Source organism: Emydura macquarii, unplaced genomic scaffold, assembly GCF_026122565.2.
Source record: "Emydura macquarii macquarii isolate MOO-44397 ecotype Brisbane River unplaced genomic scaffold, CSIRO-AGI_Emac_v2 contig_2636, whole genome shotgun sequence".
Taxonomy (NCBI): domain Eukaryota; kingdom Metazoa; phylum Chordata; order Testudines; family Chelidae; genus Emydura; species Emydura macquarii.
Genome location: NW_027132773.1, coordinates 17,330,404 through 17,341,625, shown reverse-complemented (window position 1 = coordinate 17,341,625; position 11,222 = coordinate 17,330,404).

The window sequence follows — 11,222 nt, the reverse complement described above, 5'->3', positions numbered from 1 at the left end:
CTCTTAAATGCAAATATGCAAAGTGTCTACCAGGGAAAGAAAATAAAATACAAATACCAGTAACAAAGTGAATTATATTTACAAACCATCATCATCAGTGATCACTCGCAAACAAGTAAGATTGTCTTCCAGAGATCTCAGTAGGGGGTCTGCAGGTGGCTCCACAGCCCAATCCTAGATCCACATGTCTTGTCACAATAAGGACAGGTGTTTCCAGGCACAGTGTTGTTGCTTTGAATGTTCTGATGTTCTTTCCACCTATTCCTTTTTTCCTCTTCTACCTGTCGATGAGCTGTTTCAAAGTGTTGAGATCCCTCCGACAGAGCCTTCCTCCCTTTTGGACAGTCTTGAGCAAGAGCCTCCCAAGTATTGATGTCAATGTTGCACCTCTTCATACAATTAAATAAGTGTATGTGGTTTCTTGTTTCTTTTCCTTCATCCATTTCTCTCTCTCTCTCCTTCTATTCTACTTTATTGTCTCTACACTGTTTTCTCTTTTCTTGTTCCTGTTGAATAGTCTCTGTCCTCCTCTTTTATGTCTCCGTCCCTTTGTTCCCTCTTTCAGTGCTGCTCACCTTCTTGTTCTCTCCTATCCTAGGGAGATTTTGTGATTTTAGGCCTGGTTTTGAGAACAGGGCACTTCTAGTCCATTTCTTTTCAGATTCTTATACCATGCCCATGAGTACAATATTTTACTCCCTGTCCTCTGGTTCCTCTTTTCTCTTCCCACATCAGGGACTTCCTTTCTTACCACTGGAGGTCCCACCTTTATATTCTCCCAGCCTCCCCCTCTGGATGTGCCTACAATGCACTGGAAACTTGGGTCTGTGGGACCTGTACTTGTGGACTTGGTGTTTCCAAGCCCATTCTTAAGCATCTAGACTGCATTATAAACCTGGGTCTGGGACTCACAACAGTGTTAATGCATCCACACTGCAGTACGCAGACCTTCTGAATCAGGTCTGCAGCTTGACCTGAGGTCATTCTGCAACATGATAGGGCTTGGACCTGAATGTCAGCGGGACTCAGCCTCAGGCCCACTCTCTTGGGTGAGTCCTAGGACAAGTCCTGAATTCTTGCTGACCCAAGTCAGACAAATTTGTATGTGAAAGGTGGGGTGGGATCAACCTTGAGTCTGAGCCAAGGTTCACAATGCAGTCTAGATATATTTTTATTGTCTTTCAATTTGAGTTCCTCATTCAAGTGCTTTGAAATTTTTGGATGACAGAGGAAAACACATCTTACTTGGGGTACGCCTACATAGCACACTAAGCGTGGGTCTGTAGACTCATGTTTCCAAGCATCCACACTGCACTATACAGACCTGAGCCAGAACTTCAGCTTCTGTGGGTGTGTGCTATCATATCCCATGATTCCTAGCACTTTCATCAGCGGAAGCAGCTCTGGCGCTTTCTTTAGAGTAGGTTGTATATCTGTCTGTCCTCCAGGAGTTAATCGGACGTGTTTTGGGTGGTTTTAGCCTGCCAGTACATCCAGCCTAGCCATTTTGTGTCTGCACACTTTCTGGAGCCAGAGCTAACATGGACCCCAGCACAGGGGAAGAACTTCTTAACCTCATGCCACCAGTCCTATTTTGGGACACATGTGGAGCATCTGAGAGATGCTGGTGAACTTTTTGGCTACAGTTTTTGAACTACTGAAGGCACCTCTCAGAGGAGGATACTGACATGCCAACTGTGAGCCAGCTGATGCTGCTCATGCCTGTTTTTGCCTTAGCCACAGATTCCCCTGGTGTAGACCAGCACTTCTAAAGTGGGGCCATAAACACGGACCAGTGGGCTCACATTGCCATGTGGACCTGGGATGACCAGCAATGGGTCGAGAACCTTTGCTGAAGAAGTAGCTGTTCCTAGAGATTTGTGATCGACTTGCCTTTACCCTTCCGTCCCAGGACACACACATGAGGGTGGCCTTGCTTGTCCAGAAGTGGGTCAATCTAGCCATCTGGAAGCTGCATACCCTACGCTGCTACAAGTCCATTGGCTATCCAGTTTGGAGTTGGCAAAACAACTGAGGTTGTTATTGTGGCAGAGGTTTGTGAGGCAATCAGGCTTGCAATTTACCTAAAGACGGTGAGCATCATAAATGTTCCTGTAAAAATTGCTGGTTTTCAGAGAATGGGCTTTCCAAACGGTGCTGAGGCAGTCATAGGACTTATGTGCCTATAATTTGCACATTGCATGAATCATAGAATCACAGAATCATACAGTTGGAAGGGACCTCAGGAGGTCATCTAGTCCAACCCCCTGCTTAAAGCAGGACAAACCTCAGCTAAATAATCCCAGCGAGGTTTTCGTCAAGCCACAGCTTAAAAACCTCTAAAGATGGAGATTCCATCACCTCCCTAGGTAACACATTCCAGTGCTTCACCACCCTCCTAGTGAAAAACTTTTTCCTAATATCCAACCTAGACCTCCCCCACTGCAACTTGAGACCATTGCTCCTTGTCCTGTCATCTACTACCATTGAGAATAGCCTAGCTCCATCCTCCCAGGAACCCCATTTCAGGTAGTTCAAGGCTGCTATCAAATCCCCCCTCATTCTTCTCTTTTGCAGACTAAACAAGCCTAGTTCCCTCAGTCTCTCCTCATAAGTCTTGTGTTCCAGGCCCCTAATCTTTTTTGTTGCCCTCCACTGGACTCTCGCCAACTTGTCTACATCCTTTTTGTAGTGGGAGGCCCAAAACTGAACACAATACTCCAAATGCGGCCTCACCAATGCCGAATAGAGGAGAATAATCACTTCCCTCGATCTGCTGGCAATGCTCCTACTAATGCAGCCCAGTATACTATTAACTTTTTTGGCAACCAGGGCACACTGCTGACTCATATCCAGCTTCTTATTCACTGTTACCCTCAGGTCTTTTTCTGCAGAACTGCTGCCTAGCCCTCAGTCCTCAGTCTGTAGCTGTGCATGGGATTCTTCCATCCTAAGTGAAGGACTCTGCACTTGTACTTATTGAACCTCATCAGATTTCTTTTGGCCCAATCCTCCAAATTGTCTAGGTCCCTCTGTTTCCTGTCCCTACCTTCCCCTAGCTTAGTATCATCTGCAAACTTGCTTAGGGTGCAATCCACCCCATTCTCCAGATCATTAATGAAGATGTTGAACAAAACCTGTCCCAGGACCGACCCCTGGGGCACTTCACTTGTAACCGGCTGCCAGCTAGACATGGAGCCATTGATCACTACCCATTGAGCCCAATGATCTAGCCAGTTCTCTATCTATTTTATAGACCATTCATCCAACCTATACTTCTTTAACTTGCTGATAAGAATACTGTGGGACACTGTATCAAAAGCTTTGCTAAAGTCAAGGTATATCATGTCCACCGCTTTCCCCACATCCACAGAACCAGTCACCTCTTCATAGAAGGCAATCAGGTTGGTCAGGCATGAATACATAAATGCATAAACTGGAAAGGGTACTACACCATTATCAGGCCCTGGTTGACCACAGGGGCACATTCATAACACTAACATGGGATGCACTGGCAGGGTGCATGACATCAGGGAGTTCCAGAGAGATCAGGACTTTATCATCATGGAGAAGCTGAGACATTATTCCGACTGAATGACATGAAGTTATTGTCCTCACTGTCATTTTAGGGGATCCCGTTTACCACCTGTTACCATTACTTATGAAACTGTACGCTGATTTCAGAGGGTCTGGCAAAAGAAGGTTCAGTTCCACACTCTGTAGCTAGAGGGTGGTGGTGGAATGTGCATTTGGCAGATTGAAATCCTGTTGGTGCTGCCTTCAAAACTGTTTGGATGCCAGTGTCATTAATGCAATCCACATTATTGTTGCTTGCTGTGTGCTGCACGTTTAGGGGAAATCTTTTCACCAGGAGTAGACTCAGCACACTGCTGCATAGCTGAACCAGTGAACACAGCATGATAGTGCACCTGTCATGACTGATGCTGGATCCAAATACACAACAGAAATCAGGGATGCTTTGTGTGCTCACATAATGGGCATGCATGGTTCCAGGCATGAAGGTGAATGAAATGGTATTAGAGATATAAGGCTTGTTGTGATGTCAATTTGTAAATTTTTATTATGAAACTTTGACATTGGGTTTGTGATGGCATACATTAAAGACTGTGTCACTTTTATCATTACGTGTCATAAAATCTATTATTGTAGCCGTGTGTGCAAATCCAACATTTTATTTTTACATAGATATATACATGCTGTAACAATTAGTGATGTAGGCCATCTACCATCATGGCGTGCAGCCCAATAGTATAACCAATCTTGGTCCAAAAAACCAGTTAACAGTCCATGTTTTCCTTAGCCTGTCTGGCATGTGTGGGCTGTGCCTGGACAGGAATGGCTGAATGCACACTGTACATTTGTCCATTCCATGTGCCAGTGTTTGCCTGTGACATAGTCCAGCTACTCCCTGAATTGTCCAAAGGATGGATGCTTTGCAGGGCTCGATAGGGGTGAGGGGACTAAGTCCCTGGGTCAGGAGCAGTAGCTGAAGGTTGCACTGGAGCCTGCAGTCTGGTGGCATCACCTCCAGTAAGCGCTCATGCTTTTTCTACTCAATCAATGCTCAATGGTCATGCTCTATGAATCTGTCTGCCAATCTCTCCCCACGTTGTGCAGCTTCTGTCTCGCTTTCCACCCTGCAAGCATCCTTGTCCTTTTGGTAGTTCAGCTGGGCTTTCTGGACCCAGATCTGCCAATTTGTTTTATTGAGCAGGTCTCCCATCAGCTCATCACAGACTCTCTTTCTCTTCCTCCTTCGTAGGGTGGTTCACACACACCCAAGCTCCTGGTGTCAGGTGTTATCCCTGTGGAGGTGGAAGGGCTTTGATCGGAGAGATTCTGACAGAGAACTTCATTGTTTGAGCATGGTAAAAAATGCATTTCACAGTTTATGAAAAGGGCTACTTTAATTCAGGGACAAAAGATTATACTTTTATCAGTGGGCTGTATTTTATTGTATTCACACCAAAAACACTGTCCATTTCAGATGTTCTTTGGAGGAACACTGAAAATCATGGTAAGAAAATCATGGACATCATGGTAAGACACACATGCAAAATTTAAATCTAATTATTTCTATATCCCCTTTTTGGGTATGTGTGTGGGGGGAGGAAAGGAGGGCTGTTTGCAGGGGGAGACTTAGGTGGTCTAGTTAAAAGCTATGGTTATTCAATCTGTCAGGCAGGGCAAGATCCAGAGATCATTGATATTCTGGAGGTAGGTGAGTGGAAGTGAGAACTTTCATTCCAGGCCAGCAAAGGATAGCCATTTCTTTATGGTAAGGAGCTATTTTGGTGCCTAGTGACAGAACAGCATGTGACAGTGGCAGACCAGGTGCCAGCTCATGCCAAGGCCCTGAGGCCCCAAGTGAACACTGACAAATGCAGGCTGGAAACCAGTCTGGCTCCCCTGTGTGTTTGTATTGTTAAAATAGGTATTAGCTTTATAAAAATGTGTTTAATGTTTAGATTTTATTAAGTGCTTGTAAATTGCTGCCTGCATTAATCTCACTTATAATATCTGTATCCTATGTTATAAGGTAAACTGTAAGTGTTTGCTCTGTAACTGTAAAAGTGTTTGTTCTACAACTGGAAACCCTCAGTCAGTAGAGAAGCATTACCTAGTGTGAAATATTATTTTGCCACAGGGAGTTTTATCTCCTGCCTAACAGTAGAAGGCCCATAGACACTAGACAAACCATTATGGAGCATCAGTGGACAAAAGACTGCTGATTGCCACACCCAGGAAGAGAAAACAGGCAGGTGGGCTTGTCTTTATCAGTTTGAACTCTGCAGGGAGAGAATAAAAATCCCCAACAAGAAAAAATTGTATCTTTATGCTGCTTGGACTCTGAAGAGCAAGGATTACCAAGCTTAAGCAAATGACCCCCAGTGCTTGACTTCAGTTAGCTCTAGAGGACATGTAGAGCTTGTGTATTACTGCAGCTTCTATTACCTTCTGTCAAAGCCTTTTAGGAAATGGTTCACTATACGGTTTGAAAAAATTGAGTGGCCTTCTACCCAGGGGTAAAAGGCTGAGATTACAGCCAAGTGGATACACCAATAGCCCTTGATGCTTAAGGTGTAATAAGTACTCCAAAATGAATGGTATGAGGTCTCCAGGGGAACCCCTTTCTGTCGTGATCGGAGAAAGAACCTCTTCCACTACACCATATAGGTAGTCCTTGTCAACGGTTTTCTGCTTTCCATTAAAATTTCCCTGACCCGCTCTGAGCAATGAAGCTCCTGCTGGCTCAGCAATGGAGCTTCCATGCTGTGAGATGAAGGGACTGTAGTTTCGGATGGCGAAAGGAACCTTGGTCCTGCATGATTAGGTCTGGAAGCAGTGGAAGGATGATAGGGGTCGAATAGAGAGCTTGAATAGTGTGGTGAACCAATGTTGGCTCAGCCAAGCTGCTGCAACCAGGATTACCTTGGATTTGTCTCTTTTCACTTTCAGGAGGACCTTGTGTATCAGAGAGATCAGCGGGAAGGCATAGACTAGGCTGCCTGTCCATGGGATCATGAAGGCATCCGCTATAGATCCCTGGCAGTGACCATGGAAGGAACAAAACCTCACGCATTTCTTGTTGGACCTCATCGCAAAGAGATCTAATTGGGGAAACCCCCACCTGTGGAAGATGTCCTCCATCACATCTGTGCGCATGGACTACTCGTGGGTGGCTATTGACCTGCTGAGGAAGTCCACCAGTACATTCCGAGAGCCTGGGAGGTATGAAGCTTTATGTGGATTTTGTGCTTTATGCAGAGATGCCAGAGCTCACTTCTCAGTATAGGGGAGAGGAACAAGCACCCCCGTGTTTGTTGATATAAAACATCACTGTTGTGTTGTCTTTTTTTACTGCAATGTGTTTGCCCATCAGGTGGTCTTTGAAGGCTTGGCACACCAAGCACACTGCTCTTAACTCTTCTGTACCTCAGAATAATGGATACGTGAAAATATGCGTCTTTGAGATTGAGGGCGGCATGCCAATCTCCTAGATCCAGAGAGAGGAACAATTGATGCCAGGGAGACCATATGAAACCTCAGCTTTCTTATGAATCTGTTGAGGTTTCTCAGGTCCAGGATAGTTCTGAGACCAACCTTGGCTTTTGGAATTAGGAAATACCGGGAGTAAAAACCCCTTCCCCCCAGCTCCGTAGGGACCTCTTCCACCACTCCCACCTCTAGAAGCTGCTGAACTTCTTGAATTTGAAGTTGCCTGTGACAGGGGTCCCTGAAAAGTGACAGGGAATGGGGGGGGCATGAGAGCGGGAGGGATTGGAAATGGATAAAGTATCCCAATTCCACCGTGAGTAGGACGCACCTGTCTGATGTGATTTGGGTCCATGCACAGAAGAAGTGGGATATGTGGTTAGAAGTGGGATATGTGGTTGGAAAACATCAGGGGTGAAGGATCTAATGTTGGTATTGCTATGCCATCCTCAAGCGCACCCTCAAATATTTTGTTTTGGACCCATGGGCTACTTGGAGGGGGCCTCATTCTGCCCAGATGAGGATTGGCATTGCCTCCCGCTATTGTTATTATTTCTACCCCATCTATGGCCAGACTCCTGCCTCTGGTGGGGCTGCTCCAGGCCGTTGCATCCATAGTGTCTAATGCCCCTTGCAGGGACACCTTCGCCATTGTCTTGCCTTCCTCCACCACAAACTCCTTTTTGGAGCCCGGAGGGATAGATTCCATGAATTTCTGGACTGAACCCCAAGTATTGTAAGAGTATCTGCTCAGGACTTCCCCTGGTGGAATACACCTTTTTGCCAAAAAAGTTCATGTTCTTGGGCTCCTTTGCTTTAGGTGTAGGGCCTTGATTACCCTGTCTCTCTCTCTCATTCACAGCCGCAACCACGAGATAACCCAGTGGAGGGGGGTGAGTGTACAAGTACTTATACCCTGTGGATGGCACAAAACACTTTCACTCAACACATTTTGCCGTTGGGGAGATTGAGTCTGGGGTTTGCCAAATCGACTTCATATTCTTGTTGATTGTCTTTAACAAAGGTAGTGCCACCCTAGAAGGTCCTGATGGGGACATTATGTCAGTGATCGGGTCCATACCCCCTTCGGAGACCTCCTCGACCTAGATCCCCAGGTTCTGGGATACACTATGGAGGAGGTCCTGATGAGCCCTGCTGTCCTCTGTTGCCGGGACTGGAGTGGCACCCACCACAGCCTCATCTGGTGAGAAGAATGATGACTCCCTCAGTGGGGCCATCTCATGTCCATCAGCACCTGATGGGCCCTGCGGTGCTGGGAAATCTGCCTCCATCAGAGTGCCAGCTTAGGTGCCCCCATACTCAGTGCCACAACTTGGCTCGATGTCTCGATCGGTGCCAGTCTGAGCATTGGGGCTAGAGATGGTCTCTGATCTTGCGTGGTGGCCCTTGCTCCCTGATGCTAAGGACAGCGAGCGGGTGAATTGCAGACCCTGGGCTTCGTGGAAGGCCCACAGCATCCAGAAAGGCCATTGGGATGGATTCGGCCATTGAGAAAGCCATGGTACCACAAATGGTTGAGGCATCTCTTGAGCATGGTACCGACACCTGTCATGGCACCGACTGTGACCTGAGGTCGCCGACTCAGCCTCAGACTCCAATTCTGAGCCACTTCTTGGGACCAGGGTGGTGTGGAAGTCCTCGGTGCCAGAGAATGGTGCCAGAGCAATGGTTGTTGGGCCATTAGCACAGGCTTCCCCTTTAATGATACCAGCCTACGCAGTGCTAGTAATACTGCCTCCGGTGGCCAGACTCAGGGTTAAAGCTGTTGCAGCACTGTGCTATCAATGAGCTCCCTGGCCACTTCGAATGTCTCCAAGGTGGAGGGTGAGTGGATATCTTCCACTTCTTCATACAACTCCCTAGAGGGGGAAGCCATCGTTGCCAGACTCAATGTACCCCTTTCCAGAGCCGGAGTTGATGGCACTGTGGGTTTATCCACAGTGCTTGGGTGGCCTGACGGAGATTACACAGCATCGTCTTCCTTCCACCTTGATGTTTTCGGGGTGGGTGACCGGCCTCTGTCCGTCTTCTTGTGTTTCTTCATCAGGACTGCTGAATGGGATCAGTGCTGGTTGGAAACTGTTTTTGGTGCCAGTGACTTCTTACGGTGCCACGGCTCTCGAACACTTAAGTCATTCCTTGGCACTGGTCATGTATGGAACCTGGGGTGCTCCTTACCGATGCCGATGCACTTGGTGCTGGCTTTGAGAGGCTCAGAGAAGGACAGAGTACTGCCTCCATCAGGAGGAACTTCAGTCTCTGACTCCTGTCCTTTTGAGTACGAGGGCGGAATCCCCTGCAGATTTTGCACCGATCTTTCTGGTGCACCTCTCCTAGACACTTGAGGCAAGTGGAGAGAGGGTCACTCCTCGGCACAGGTTTCCTGCACTCCTTGCACTGTTTGAATCCACGGGACTGAGGCATGCCTTGGCCCCTGGAGAGGAGACTGATCCCTTAAGGGGATCTGCCTAACTAACTGCTAACTACAACAATTAACGCTAACTAAGCAACTATATACAGATGTAAACTAAGTAATACACTGGGGAAATGAGATTTTTGCTGAGCAAGAGATGATGGATTCCAGCCAACCATCACAGGTAGTAAGAAGGAACTGGAGAGCGGAGGGTTGGCAGGGCCTTATATGAAGCGACATGGACACGCGACTCCAGAGGACTACAGAGCCAACCCTACAGATATCACTGCAGGAAAAAACCTTCCCGTGGCCGTGCACGAGGTACACACACACCTAATTGGAATTGACGTGAGCAAGCACTCTAAGAAGACCCATGGTACACCCACACAATGAGTGTGGAATTCTAGTTACTACATCTCAGATATATTAGAATTGGAAAAAGTACAGAAAAGGGCAACAAAAATGATTAGAGGATGGAACAGCTGTCATATGAGGATAGAATAAAAAGACCGGGACAGTTCGGTTTAGAAAAGAGATGACAAAAGGGGGATATGATAAATTTCTCCACACCATTTGTGATTTTATAGACTTCTAAGTGTTATTTACTTCTTCACATAACACAAGAACTAGGGATCACCCAATGAAATCAATAGGCAGCAAGTTTAAAACAACAAAAGAAAGTAGTTCTTCACACAACACACGGTCAGTCTGTGGAATTCGTGCCAAAAGATGTTGTTCAGGCCAAAAGTATAACTGGATTCAAAAAAGAATTAGATACATTCATGGGGGATAGGTCCATCAAAGGCTATTAGCCAAAACAGTCAGGGATGCAAACCCATGCTCTCAGTGTCCAGAAGCTGTTACTGGATGATGGGGGATGGATGACTCTATAATTGCCCTATTCTCTTCATTCCCGCTAAAGCATCTGGCATCAGCCACTGTCGGAAGACAGGATACTGGGCTAGATGGACCATTGGTCTGACCCAGTATGGCCATTCTTATGTTCACAGAATACGTTACTACTCAACGTGATAAAGTTGACAGAATCTGGTATATTTTATTTATCATCCCCTTCTGTTCAAGCTGTATACTTGGGCCTGGTCCTAACTTAAAAGTTAGCTATATTGTTCATTGGAGTGAAAAAAAGTCTCCCCCAGGTGACTTAGCTTCCAGCATAGCCATAGCCTCCAGTGTAGACACAGCTATGTCAATGGAAGAATGTTTCCATCAGTGTAGCTGACATTTCTCAGGGAAGTAATGTTCGTATGCAAATGAAAAAGACACTTCCCTCACTGCAGACTGTGTCTACACTATAGGTTTATATTGGCATAGCTACAGCAAAGTAGCTATGCCAATATAGTCTCCATAGGGCAAACGTATGATCAGTCTGTTGGCATCACTGCATTATCTCCAGAGATTAACTGAATGAATTAACTGAAAATAAAGCTTGTGCTATTGCCATTCTCCTTGGTGTATCAAGTGTAGACAGTTAGCATGTATTAATATAGCTTCATACTACTGGGTTTGAATTTATTTAGTTCAATAAACCTGAGAACTACATTGTTATAATACAGCAAATATGTTGCCATGTCCCAGGACAAGGAAAGAGGAGCCAGATTGGGTCCTTATCCTCCAATTACAGCTGCTTTGGCAACTTGTAGGTTCCCAGGTGTTCTCAGTTCAGTGGGTGTTGTTGCTGCAGCTGCTTTGACTATGGTATCATGCTTGCCTCAGTGTTTATGTTTAATTATTTTTGACATGCTACCAGTAT